This window comes from Eptatretus burgeri, chromosome 6 (genome assembly GCF_056783735.1).
Source record: "Eptatretus burgeri isolate ZD-2024b chromosome 6, Ebu_testis_v1, whole genome shotgun sequence".
NCBI lineage: Eukaryota > Metazoa > Chordata > Myxini > Myxiniformes > Myxinidae > Eptatretus > Eptatretus burgeri.
Genome location: NC_140966.1, coordinates 66450177 through 66465176, shown reverse-complemented (window position 1 = coordinate 66465176; position 15000 = coordinate 66450177). Strand labels below are relative to the sequence as shown.

Below are 15000 nucleotides of genomic sequence, written 5' to 3'. Positions count from 1 at the left end.
CGTGAGCGGCGCACGGGTCTGCCTTCGAGCACATTCCGCACAATGCGCGCAGATCCGCCATTAAGCACGTAGCCAGCACTCGCGTTCGCCCGATGCAGTGAAATCCAGAAATGAGTTGAAAAGAACGAGCCGCTAGTGTCTTGCACTTGCACACTTGTGTTCTGTACAACGTGGCATAGTGGTCGTTTTTCTATTATCGGCCTCTGACAATGTTGTCATTGGGACCAAGCTGCCAGCCATGCTCTCACCGATATTGGGTTATTTGCTGCTGTGTTGTGAAAAACAACATCCGTGCAGCCTCTTTGAGAGATATTCATTTGTATGCCTTTTCAATGCAACCAGCAATCTCATCCCAGATCATCGTAAGCTCGAGCCGATCATTCGGGCTGCCGAGCATACTCTATGACTTACCGGAAAAGTTGGGTTGAGGGATCGCTTGAGGACGGGCACTCTGCGCTTTGCCGCGCTATGCCGATCGGGTGTCCGAGTGCAGTGCCTGCTGGTCTACGTGAGAACCCAAATTCGGATTGACATCAGGAATAAGCAAAAAAGAAGAGCAGAAATGAAGTTAGTGGTGTGAGCAAACCCAGCTATGAGATCCCCGCAACGCATGTCCCGTTGTCCTGCGAGACAAAAGGAAAGGGACTATCTAAATGTATATTAATGGAATAACTGTCTCGGGTCCACTATATGGTGGATGTCAATGCCTTGGAGGCATGCGTTTCTGAGAATCACAACAATAAACACACACACACACACACACACACACACACACACACACACACACACACACACACACACACACACACACACACACACATACTATATATATATATATATATATATATATATATATATTGCCAGACCCTGCTATTCGCAGATTGGCTGTTAGCGGGCCCTGCATATTTGCTGGTCATCAAGTGTGAGCTGCTTCTGCATTCGAGGTTTCTTTCACTGTTATTATTGACTAGCAAATACCACCTGTCACTTTGCTGATGGGAATACTGAAGATGGGTGGAGAAGAAGAGGGGGGAGAGAGAGTGGGGAGAGTGAGGGGAAAAGAGGGAGAGGGAGTGTGGAGGTGTGTGGGAGTGAGGGGGGAAGGATAGTGATGAGAGGTGGGGGAAGGGAAGGCAGCATGAGGTGAGCGGAAGCGAATGCAGATGTGTGGTGGAGCATTAATTACGATTCATGCTGTCATCAAAATGATTCTGCATCGAATAAGAGTGAAGATGGAAACAAAATAATGTCTGAAATCCATTTTCTTCCAATCATACAATAAATACCACCCGGCGAGAAACACCGCACGGACACTTCTGGAGACAAACATCGCCAGATGCATCCGGAGCCAATCCTTCGGGAGACAAACACCGCCCAGCCACGTCTGGCGACAAACTCCATCGGGACATGTCTGGAGGGAGAGGGAGAGAGAGGGAGAGAGAGGGAGAGAGAGGGAGAGGGAGAGAGAGGGAGAGAGAGGGAGAGAGAGGGAGAGAGAGGGAGAGAGAGGGAGAGAGTTGGGGCATAGTTGGTACAGAGAAAATGTTATGCTTCATGCAACACACGCGCACGCACGCACGCACGCACGCACGCACGCACGCACGCACGCACGCACGCACACACGCACACACGCACACGGCCGATATTAGCAATTTCTCAGGAATCGGCAGATTGGAGTGAATTTGATTACTTTCACCATTGTTTTGGGGGAATTTCAATAAACAAATTAAAAACATAACGCTGCATTTATATCGATCTTTCAAGATGTGCATAAACATTAATCTTTCAAAACAGCTGCGTGTGTCGGGTGGTAAAATATTTGGCTCGATCGTTTATATAATTTGTAAAACGGCTCGGAAATCGGGTGTTATCAAATATATTTTGCTTTAAAACTCACAAAGAGAAACCATAATACCTGTGTAAAGTATACCCGATAACCAATTGCTTTAGAAACAGTCACGAGGATAAAGGAAAACTTGCTGAAACCTCCATAAGATACGGGATGAAACTTTGCCACCACAGCGCCCATAACAGGCATGGCATGTCCACACACCCACGGAGAGTCCCTACATATCAAATCTAGCCATATTTACAACGTCTGTGTCTGCTGTATATGAGATGTGTTCAAAAAGTATCTGATCTTTGTTCATAAAAAATACTCGTATCCAGATACAACAAATTTACACTAATCTCCTTCAAAGTACTCCCCTTGGGCTGCCACACACTTCTCCCAATGGTTCTGCCACTGTCGGAAGCATTGCTGGAACACCTCTTTTGGGATGGCGCGCAGCTGGTCTGTTGCATTCTGCATGATGTCTTCTCTGGACTGAAATCTGGTCCCTTTCAGGGGCATTTTCAGCTTGGGGAAAAGCCAGAAGTCACACGGAGGCATGTCGGGAGAGTAGGGAGCCTGACGAAGCACAGGTGTGTTGTGTTTGGCCAGGAAACTCTGTATCAAATGTGAAGAATGGGCGGGTGCATTATCATGATGGAGCTGCCAATTGACCGCTGCCCATAGGTCCGGCCGTTTGCGTCACACAGCATCACGAAGGTGACGCAGTACCTCTTGGTAGTACTCTTTGGTGATGGTTGTGCCGTGTGGTGCGTACTCGTGATGAACCACGCCACTGGAGTCAAAGAAGATGGTCAGCATGACTTTGACATTGCTGCGGACCTTCCTTGCTTTTTTTGGCCTCGGGGATGTTGGATGCTTCCATTGTGATGAGAGGAACTTGGTTTCTGGGTCGTACCCATAAACCCAGTTTTCATCGCCAGTAATCACTGTGTTGAAGAAGTTGGGATCGCTGTTCACAGTCTCCAGCATGTCCTGTGCGATCTCCAAACGGAGATGTTTCTGCTCGATCGTTAGCAGCTTTGGCACGAACTTCGCTGAGATTCTCCTTAAGCCCAAATCCTCAGTCACAATGGAATGAACGGATCCAATGCTGACGCCCTCCTCGTCTGCAAGTTCTCTGATCATGATTCGACGATCCTGCATTAGCAGGGTCCTCAGTTGTTCAATGACGATCTCATTTCGGGAAGTTGAGGGCCTACCAGAACGTGCTTCACTTCCCACTGATGTGTGACCATCTTTGAAGCGGTTGTACCACTCTTTTATCTGTGTGGTGCCCATTGCTTCATTTCCGAAGGCCTGTTGAATCTCGCGGATCATTTCCACTTGGGAATCGCCAAGCTTTACACAAAATTTGATGCAGTAGCGTTGTTCAAGTTTTTCCGCAATTTTGTCTAAAACGAAAATCCGACGGCGCTCACGAACACTTCCTCACTCATCGGCGGTCTGTCGGCGACTGACAGCTTCTGCAGGCGGGAAAATATTCACGCATACGGATTAGGATCGCCTACATACATGCACCAAACCACGCCTCCCTAGCTTCATTTGTTTACGCACGAAATATTAAGGTTGGATACTTTTTGAACACACCTCGTATATACCTCTACCTTGTGTCAAAATTGCCGACTGTACATCCCAAACAGGACACGAACTGTTCCACTATCAACTGCAGGGTGCTCGGCAAGTGACTTAAGCACTCAAGCAAGTACTCTAACAGAACGCCTGGCTTGGCAAGCGATTACCAATTGCCGTTGCCAAACCCATGCACCCAGAAACGCCCAAGCATTGTCCGAAATGGACAAATGAACACTTTTTTTGAAGCAGTCGGAACTGCTGCTCAGTTCAATTCTGGAGCTTACATTTTCTAATTCAGCTCAGTTTAAGAGATTCTCAAGGTTATGGCATGTGTGGAAATGAAATAAAGCCACAAATGCTGGCATCTCCAGGCGTTTATAAGCATTGTAATGTATCCAGCGATTTGTAGGTATCGATAGTATGAGTGAGGAAAGTGAAAAAAAAACTTTTTCGTTAAGAAATCGTTGCGGCCTGTTCCAATTCAAGGCATGGTTGAGCAGGCCAAAAAAACATGGTGGCTTCAGACCCCAGTGAGGTTACCCAGGATACGCCTTAAGACCCCATATAAAGCGATGGGGCCGAGAATGTGCTTGATAATGGATATGATTAAATAATACAGTTAATTCTCTTCAAAGGGGGTGTTCTAATTAACCCAAACACCCAATTTTCATTCATGCACTTCCTTGGAGTTCCCTTAGTATTCATGAAAAGTTTCAGGTTGCTAAGTTTCATGATTTTGGTTTCATGATTTTGGTTTCATGATTTCTTGACTTCAAGTTTCATGATTTCAAGTTTCATGATTTCATGATTTTCATGATTCATGTCTCGTATAGACTTAACAATCTTTTTTTTTTTGCACTTTCAGGACTGGTCTCCAATATTCACCTGGGAAATTTGAAATCAGCCAACATCATAGCATTACATAAAAATATACCCATCAGAGATGGGGAATCCCCCGCCATTGAAACATTTTTTTCAAGATGGCCACCCCAGTCGGCCATCTTGGATCTGGCCACGCCCAAAATCAATAGGGTTCTTCATTTTCAGGTGGTACATGTGTGACCCAAATTTCAAATCGATATGGCGAACAGATTATGAGTTATCACACTCACAGCTATAAATGTTGACGCCCAGCCAGCCGGACGGACGGACGACCTGGGTGACAACAATATCCCCCTTCCGCCATGCGGCGGGGGATAAAAAGGTGCAAAAGTTGATCCCCTTAACTGTGTGTGTGTGTGTGTGTGTGTGTGTGTGTGTGTGTGTGTGTGTGTGTGTGTGTGTGTGTGTGTGTGTGTGTGTGTGTGTGTTGCTGTTATTAGCTGCTATTTCCACATGCTGGTGAGTTTCAGGAGGTGATGCGGAGACCTACCAGTTCTCAAAGTATCGGAGACCTACCAGGTCTTAAAGTATCTATCATCACACACAATTTATGGACTAGAAGCACCCGCTCCCGAAGGGAGCCGTCAAGGGGGTCATGTTAATGCCTATTTTACTCCAAGGGGTTCCAGGATTACACACCCAAAAAATGGTTGCGATCGGTTCAGCCGTTTTTGCAGTAACTGGGAACAGACGGACGGACGGACGGTGAATTATAGTAAGATGGAGGATGGAACCACATATCCCGATAGGTTGCCAGTCCTTTGGCACACTGAGGAGCAACACAACAGTCACCTGCATGAGCCATACGTCTGTAGTTTGGGCAGGAGTTTATATAGTTCGTGGCCTTTGACATGAGTCAATTCACATACCTTTTACAGGGTACCATGATAACGCGTCTACACTTCGTCAAAAGACACCAAAAGAAATGACGGTTTTGGGGCCCAAGTCCTTCACAAACTGGCTGGTGAGACCTGACTTTCGACTGAAGGTTATTTAAGCAGAAATTTTTCATTTGTTCAGAGTACCCGGAATAACTTGCGTACTCCAAACAACTCTAATGCCGTCTTTGTGAAACATTTCGTGGGATCTTTAATGTCCGCCAACTAATGCGAGCAGATGTGAAACCCGGTTTAACATCCATCGGAGGAATGGGGTGCACTTTGAAATTGAATGCCGTGCCTATGAAGCACCAATTTGAAGGTGTATGCAGTTGGGTCGGGAATCAAACCCAAACTGCAGACAGAGCTTATTGTTAAGTGTGCTACCTATGCACCATCCTGCCTGTTGGGCATCCTCAACGTCACATTAAAAATTCTTCCATACATACCCCATTGGGAAGGCAATGTCAACCGAAGTTTTGAAGTATTTCCTTTGGGAGCCACTTTGGCAGTTCCTGATAACCTTGGAAAGGATATAGGGATGAACCCAACTTTCTGACTTGGTTCCACCTGTATGAGTGTTTGGACGCAAGACTTGGTTTGTATGCATATGTATGTGTCTGGATGTGTGGGGTGTATATATATATATATATATATATATATATATATATATATATATATATATATATATATATATATATATATATATATATATATATATATATATATATATATATATATATATATATATATATATATGTGTGTGGGTTTGTATGTGTATGTGTGTTTGGTGTATATACATGTATCTGTCTGTCTGTCTATACATATGTCTACGTGTGTGTGTGTGTGCATTGTTATGTCTGGTTTCCTTCTTGGGACTATGGTGCAGTAATTGGTCTTTATTTTGATTTGCCATCTCTGCACACGCATGCACTACATCTGATCCAAAGTGCAGAACGAAATGCTACGCAGATAGTTTTATCCCTCGTGCCATCTCACTTTGGAATTCACTATCTGTAACATGCTTCCCATTATCCTATGATCTACCGAGCTTGAAGAGGAATGTCAATTATTCCTACTTCTTACATCTTTGAGGTTACATTGCATTTCACATTTCTGCTACTTCCTATGCCTTGGATGTTTTTTGTTATTTCTTTCTTTTATTTTGTTTTGCTTTATCTTTATCTAACCTTCCCTTGGCCCCTTAGCTCGAGTGGCTTTATTCCTTGTTTGGGGCGATTTCCATAAAACAAACCCAACCATCCACCGAAATCGAAAAATAGAACAAGGTCAGACTGACAAGGTCAGTCGCACCGTGAAGTAGAAGTCATTGCCAGTGTGTCCGTGTCTCTCTCTGCAGTCCGTTGATGCGACGATAACAATGGTGGGAAGGTTAGTTCTAGTGCTTGGCCCGTAGATGGGAAACGAGGCCGATTGCAATACGAGTCCTGCCATCACCACAGGACTTAACCACCTCCACAATTTCTTGCACTTTTGTTTAAGGTACCATGACCGTAGCAACCTCTGGATGGTCAGGAGGGTTGGCTTCGCACACCAGACCGTCGCAACCTCTGGACCTGATATGTTCATATTGAATGTAGCACCAATGTGCAAATACTGGGGATCTTCCAAGTTGCTCCACAGTAGAAATGTCCACAATAGCTCCAGCTCCAGCTCCAATGCCATTGTTGGAACATAGAGTGTCTCATCCGCTGACACCAGATCCTAAAACCACTGCTGCCCAGGTCTACTGCAGAGAATATCACTGCCAAATATATAAAAAGCTAAGCAAAGGTAACAGGTTCTATCTAACCTGGGTTTGGAATCGTGGTTATCCCTCTCTTAGGTAGGCTGCTGTTCAAGGCTTACGAGTCCTACCTGCCCGGTCATCCCCCACCCCCAAAGATGGCATGTTCAATAACGAAAAGGGAGTTGCTGGCTGGTCAATGAGCTTCGGTGTGACCTCATGAGATGGATTTTGTTTTTAGTTCCACCAGGGTATCCAGCCAACCCACCTGGTATCCAGCCATCCAGGATATCCAGCCAACCAGGATATCCAGCCAACCCTTCCCATACAGAAACGAGTCGGAGGGACCATTTAGTTTCCAACGACCAACTATGGCACAGGTGATACTGGTTTAAAGGTTCCCAGTACCAGATCTTTTGACCTGGCCTGCATCGTTGCGATATAAGTAAATAATGAATGCTTTCACATGTCGACAAGGCACCACTCAAGGCACGTTTGAGATGTGCACACTCCTAACCAATCTGTGAGCTCTCCTGGATACAGAGCATGTATGCTTTCACTTAACAATGCCCAGAGGCTCTTACCACGAATGAGGCGTGTATTCTCTACACAGTCAAGCTTCATAAGCAGGGCAAGGAAGGAAAGGCTAAACGTGAGAACCAGAGGATGTCCGGCTGCATTGAGCAGCGTTTATCCTATAAATGGCGGAGCTAATCGGCGACATTGCCTCGCCTCGATGCGATGCACCAACTACGGACCAAGTGCTCCTGAGGGCGAAGGAGTTGCAAAGAGTCGAGCAGTACAGAACGCTATTGGAGTTCTTGGGACATTGGAGGGATAGTCGGGAAAGGGGGGGGTGCTGGGGGTTGCACGGGCTTGCGTTATTTATCCCAATTATTCAGTGCTCGGCCCCATTCACCTCGCACTACCTTTCACCAATTTGCTGGCATTGCTTTGATGTGAATGGTAGCTAAAGCCAATGCCAGCATTGCATACATAAAGTAATAAACAAACTGTTTTGGATTCATCTGACTGCAGAGCTAAACGTGAAATTTGAAAATTTGAAAAATTTGATCATTATACCTTGTTTTACATCCTTGTACTGTATTAAGAAAAATAAATGCACGATTAAGCAGCAAATACAACGTCTGGGAAATGTGCATTCATTTCTACTAGCAGATATCCATCTACAATGGGTATGGGGGACAGGACGGATCACAATACTCGGTTACAGTAGTTTCTTTGGATGTTTTGCGCCGCATTCAACAGCTCAGTTCATATTGGAAGTGTGTCTGGGTGCCCATGATAGCGTTTGAGACCAGTCGCTTTAGATTGTTGGCCTTGACACAAAGTGCTGGATGAATACACAAACAATTTGACAAATTCATCGTTTCTATATTACCTACGTCAAGAGATTAACAATATTGGAGGATAAAAGTCGTAAATGCTGAGTTGAACAAACGTCCTGAACTCATGGACTTAGTTAAGTAAAGCACATCGTCTGGGACCCGGCCGTCGGTTTGCCGCCGAACGCTGCTGATTGTGACGTCATCGATTCCGTCTGAAAATTCTATCTCGATTTGATTTTTTGAATCTGCTCTCACCTGCGTAAATACATGGAACACATAATGTGAAGGTTTCGGAAGTACAAACAGAATATGTTTGGAGAAAAGTGTGTTAGAAGTTCCAGGCTTACACCCATTATATTACAATTATGATTATGATATTCGATTTTTTTTGAATCCGCTATCACCTGCGTAAATAAATGGAACATATAATGTGAAGATTTCGGAAGTATGAACAGAATATATTCGGAGAAAAGTGTGTTAGAAGTTCCAGGCTTAAGCCCATTATATTATGATTATGATGGATGCAGCCACGTTTTGTCCACAATTGGGAGAAACACACGTAACGTCGTCCGTCATCTCTGCATTTTGTAGACACAGAACCACAAACCATCGAAAAGACGTGAAGCTGCAAGATGGATGTTACAGAATGGACGGTGTTTTTCCGAAAAGGAGGTCGATTACCGCTGGCATCTTGGAATTTTTTTTTACAAATGCCTGCCAAAATCACCTTCATTCCAACGTGAGGCCTGCCCAATCTATACATATATATATATATATATATATATATATATATATATATATATATATATATATATATATATATATATATATATATATATATATATATAAAACTCATTATTTAGGAGATTTCACCACAATCAAATGTTTTAACTCTTCACCCTTCCGTGAAGGATGTGGCATTAAGCAGCGAATGTACATTTATTTAGCGCTATTTTTTCTATGGAGATTGTAGTCATGTACATTCGTTATCCGACTATTATTACTAGTACTACTACTACTACGACTACTACTACTAGTACTATTACTACTTTGCAATGACTTCCCATCTTCTTGCGGGGTCAGCCATGGGGGAAGTTTTTACCAAAGTCTTTCATGAACTGGTTGGCTGGGACTGACATTCACCTACAGCTGATTTGGGCAGTAATTTGTAAATTGGTGAGGGTGCCGGTGAGAACTCGCCTCCTCTTTGGCAAAGACACCATTGGGATCGACCAAATGCACTTTGTTAATGCCAGCAGATGGCACACCCAGCTGAACTGCCATCCGAGGGACAGCACACTGTGATGTTACACTGCCTGTAAAGCACCAATCCGACTGTTTATAGTCGGGGTGGGAATCAAACCCAGACGAGACAGCACAAAGGAAAGTTAACTACCTCTGCACCACAAGTAATAATATTTGGACTGAAGAGCAAGATCAAGTTTAAACCCCTGTCAGCATGGTGCTCACTTGTGGCATGGTATTTGACCAAATGAGCACAGGCATCAAAATGATGCCGGTGTTTAAACTTGATGTTTTATTAGCTCAAAACATGGAAAAAAAAGGAAGTAAAATGCAAATGAAAACAATATTTGTATTTGAAGACAGGTCGGCTTTATTTTTGGTATGTACCCTCTGCCCTTTCCATGCTTTGAGTCTATCACTTCACCATCGCAGACAGGTTGGTGGTGTCTGTCTTCTACTACCTCCATTCTGGTCTTGCACCCTCTGCTCTTTCCGTGATTTGTCCCCCCCCCCCCCACTCCCACTCGGTGGAGCTCATATAGACCGGTCAAAATAGTGATTTACCCACCACAAATTGCAATAGTAATCATTCATGATTTTTTCCACTCCAAATATGTTATAGAATGACATACTAAAAGTCACCTTAAATCGAAGCATTGGAACATTTGCATTTTGACCTCAGCTTGAGGCAGCATTTTTCCACAAATATCATAAAATAAAATTTTTGGGTAGGGTCTAGATTTATGGTAATATTGTGAACAATTCAAAACTTATCTCTAATATAGAGGTATCAACAGATTCATAATGAAAATACATTTCTAACAATACCATATGTAATGGTTTTGACCTAAGATTAGTGTTAGAGTTGATAATGTTTGGAGAATCTGACCAAAATAGTTATTTTTGGATGTATGACCATTTCAGATTTAATTCCCCAGTAAAGATAACTGAATGGTGTGTTATATTTACTTTGTCCTATGTTATTGTGGTTGCCATAGAAGATACAATAAATGTACTAATGATCGAAAGGGGCTGAGGGCTGTTCAATTAAATATGCATTGGGGAGAGAGAATCAGAAGGGTGTGGGGGTAGGGCAAAAGTATATCCAGGGGATAGGTAAGAATTCTGAAAAGGTTCTCACTCACCTAAAAGTCTGGAACATCTTTATTTACAATTCTAGTCATGTTTTTGTTTCTCTCAGGTTTAAGTAATCTATTAAAGATGGACAAGTGTGTCTTCTGTAAGGAACCTCTATTGAGTGGACAAAAACTGCAACGTTAGGTACCAAAGGATGTGAAGGCATTGCAAAAGCTAATGCATTGCGGTCTAGCAGTATAAGTACTGTTCCTGGACAAGTTGTGCATGTCTAGTGTAGAAAGGACTTCTGTTCTCCAAAGTGTATAGCTAGTGCCAGCAGAAAGTGAGAATGTGACTGTTTCTTTCAGTAATACATCAAGTACACGCAAGTCCACAGGAAATACATTTATTTATAAAGATAACTGCATATTCTGTGGGCATCCAGATAAATTCCATGGCAAGGTAAAAAGTCATAAACCTATTCCAGTCAGATCAATGGATTTTCAAGATAAAATTAAGAAGTGTTGCAATGAACACAAGGATTTGTGGTCAGAAATTGTGAATGGTAGACTTGAGTTTGCACAAGATTTGCATGCTGCAGATGCAGTATACCACAACCTTTGCAGCACAAATTTTAGAACAGGGAAGCAGGTACCACAACAGTTCATGACAGATGATAAAATCCAACCGAAACGATTTAAGCAGGGTAGACCTCCTGATTCAGCAAGGGAAGATGCTTTTAATCAGGTGGCCATGTATTTGGAGGTAAATGATGAGGAACAAATCTCAATACAGGATCTTATAAACAAAATGGAAGAGATATTGGTTGAGACTGGAATTGAACCATATGGATTTACCTACATGAAACATAGACTTGAGAAACATTTTGGAGACAAGATAACTATCACTGAGATTAGTGGAAAAGAAAATGTGGTTACATTTCGACATAAAGCATCTTCTATCATCCATGACTTCCACTCCAAACCCAAGAAGTATGACCATGATGAAGAGAAATTAAGAATTATAGAAACCACAGCCAAACTTATTAAAAGTGATGTAAAATTAGTGAAGCAGCCACAGGAATTTTATCCAAGCTCAATTGAAATATCTTCTACTGACAAGGCTATGTCATCAATGGTAAGATGGTGCCTGTGGACACTAACTTGAAGCCTGCACCGGACAATCTTCTGGAAGCCTTCAACTGCAATTGCAGAACTAACTGTAGTACACAGAGATGCTCATGTGGAAAATTTGGCCTAGAATGTTCTCCAGCATGTGGAGAATGTAAAGGCCTACACTGCTCTAACGCAATCCTGCCTGATCCAGAAAGTGATGCTGAGGATGTATTATAATGTGTAATTTGTGACTGTTTTTTTCAAGGTGTTGTTTAGAAGTGACTTACTTGAAGTCGTTTAAATATTTATTTTTCTTCATTAGATATACATGTCAGCTCTTGATAGCACTATAAAATAGTGCTATCAAAATATAAATAGCAATAAATGGAGATAAAGTATAACATATCAGCACCCAGGAGGATTCCAAACTTCTAAGCATAAACTAATTGTCTGATTTATTTTATAGGAATATTGATTCGTGAAATTCCAGTAACAAAATAATTGTGTTTTATTTGTATAATGATTCATCATAGTATCTTATTTATGTTGGTAACTTTATATTCTGTAAATATGTTGAGGTTTTGCAGTAATATGACTTATGCCGAAATAGCCATTTGAAGGGAAGAATTTTGAAATATGTTAACCCTCCTTCAATCTTCAGTAAATTGGTTATTGGCTTGGAGCAAGATATTATGTACACATTTAGGACATGGGGGACCAAAAAATGAAAGTCATTGTATGATTAAGTTTTGCATATCATTTGTTAGCCAACATCATGGGGATTCAGGATCTATTTGGGCAGAGCTTAATTCTTCCTCTTTCTATTGCTCTGACAGGTTCAAGGTCAAATGGACCCAAAGAGTATCAATTATCTGTATCAAGGAACCACTCATATCATTCTAAAATTGGTCTGATGGCTTAGATATGTATTATACACTAATTGGAAACCACATATATGGAGAATATTTTGTTTACCTGATATTTGACCTTGAGCGAAGAGGTCAAGTTCATATGAAATTTACAAATTGATCAAATTGATCAGTGTTCATTCAGGTCATAAATATAATATGCACATAAACTTAACCATAGAAATACATGCTGTGATGAATCAAACTAACATCTTAGGATTAAAAGTGCAGATTTCTTTAAAATGTTACGTACTTCCTAACGACTTTTGATGTTCTGTATACTGAACACAAACTGGCCTTAGGTATTGATTTTTATATCACAGGGCAATCTTGGTAAACTTATTCTATGGTTATAAAATCAAGCTTATAGCTACGAGTAATTTTGTAGCAGCTTGGTAAATGCAATTTGTTACGTACTTCCTAACATTTTTGACCCAATCATGGAAGTGAACCTAAAAACTGGTACGTAGTAATGATCCATGTTGAAACTTGCCATTATAAATCATCACTTTATGCAGAAGTAAATTGCTATTTGAGATGTTCTATCAGATGCATTTCAAATTTCTGGAATAAGATTTTGTAAGCTTCACTATGACTGGGGGAAATTTTGCAAAATCTGAGATTTTACACATTTGAAGGTGCCAAGATATGCAGAAGGTCATAAGAAATGTACAGTTTCAAGGAATTGTTCTATTCTTATGTATAATGATATATATCAAACAAAAAATGCATTTTCAACCATTTTGGACAACATATACAATCATACATGTAACCCATTTCTAAAAAATGAACTATAGAAATGAAAAAAATAGCCTGTGTTTGGATAAAAAACATGCTTTGCAAGCAACTATATCCATAGGACCCATAGCAAAGTATACATTTTATGAAAGCACAGACACTTGGGCATTATATAACATTAAGATTGTTTATCTTATTAAAACGGTTCAATTTCTAAGCTTTCTCCTCATTTCGGACCACAGCGTACACAATTCCATGCTACAAGCCTATATCTCACAAACTACATTACATATTGTCAAAATTAAAAAAAACTGTGACAGTCAGAAAACATGTATATAGATATTCAGACCAATTGCAGACCTAACTTTGGAAATTAAAAAATTGTGAATTTAAAAATGTCAACATATATGTCTAAATTCGATAATTTTTAGTGATAGGCAGAAATGTTTTTCTTCCATCATGATGTTAATTTTAAGTCTACATCATTACTTGTGGTGTTGTTTGAAAGGTAATTTTATTGTGAATCTACTGATATCTTAATATTGAGAATCGGCCAGTAATTTGTCATGATACGGTCATGTTACTATACCCTCCCCCTATATTTTGGCTGTCAATTATTTCTTCTATGTCACCTTAAACTGAGGTCAAAATGAAGCTGTTCCAATGCCCCGATTTAAGGTGACTTTTAGAATGTCATTCTATGATATATTTGGAGTGAAAAAAACTTGAATGATTACTATTGCAATTTGTGGTGGGTTTGACCTTAAAATGTCCTATTTTGACCGGTCTAATACCTCCACCAGGCTGAACAGTTTACGTTTTGTATCCCACCGATAAGCTGGATCTGGATCGAGACCCGGACCACCATCGAATCGGCTTGTTCTCACTCAACTACCCAACTCATCCACCCAGTTTTGTCATAACCCGTCCACAAGTTTTTGAAATATCTTGCTATATATCGTTTTTGGCCGCATCTCTCAATGGTGAAATTTTTTTTAATAAGCTCTCGTATCCAGACCCTCATAAAAATCAAATCAATTCGTCCTTGTCACACACTCAATCTGTCCACCAAGTTTGGTCCGAATCCGTCCATAACTTTTTGAGATATCATGCTCGCAGAAAGACAGACAGACAGACAGACAGACAGGTGAAAACAGAAATATCGTTCTGCGTTTGCGGCACAAGTGATATTTCCAGGTGCTCAGGCTGGTAGTCGTCCAGTCTGCTCCCATTAGCACGGGGTCGGAGCCTGGTGTTGGCTCAGTGGTTAGGGTGGCGGCTTGGGATCCTAGGGTCCTGAGTTCAAGCCCCGTCAGCCGCTGAATGAATACACCAGGGGGTTGACTCAGCCTGTCATCCTTCCGAGGTCGGCGAAATGAGGACCAGTTACAGTGTGGGAACTGGTAGAGGGGCACTGCATCAGCGACACAGTTACGCTTCAAGAAATGATAGCTACCCCGGCAGCAAAGCTGCCATACGACCACCAGCACGGGGTCGTAACATGATCCCACGGTGTTTTTCCCGGAGATTAGACGAGTTATCGCCGGCAACCGGATTCAACTACAAATTGCTACCAAAGTCATCTCCAGTTGAACTTCAACCCTGGCCGACCAGTTGGTGAAAGAATTGTTCCA

At 41.8% G+C, this 15000-nt stretch overlaps 1 protein-coding gene across 2 annotated transcripts in view; it reads right to left on the bottom strand.

Annotated features, from left to right (window-relative positions):
• STIL (STIL centriolar assembly protein) overlaps positions 1-15000 on the bottom strand; it is a 256784-nt gene that overhangs the window by 241159 nt on the left and 625 nt on the right. Inside the window, exon 2 of one of the 2 annotated variants that reach the window (XM_085885486.1) lies at positions 1278-1411. The gene's annotated coding sequence lies outside the window, so the exon portion shown is untranslated. Of the gene's footprint in view, positions 1-1277; positions 1412-15000 lie in introns of those variants that run through there. The other variant, XM_085885489.1, reaches the window with a different exon arrangement.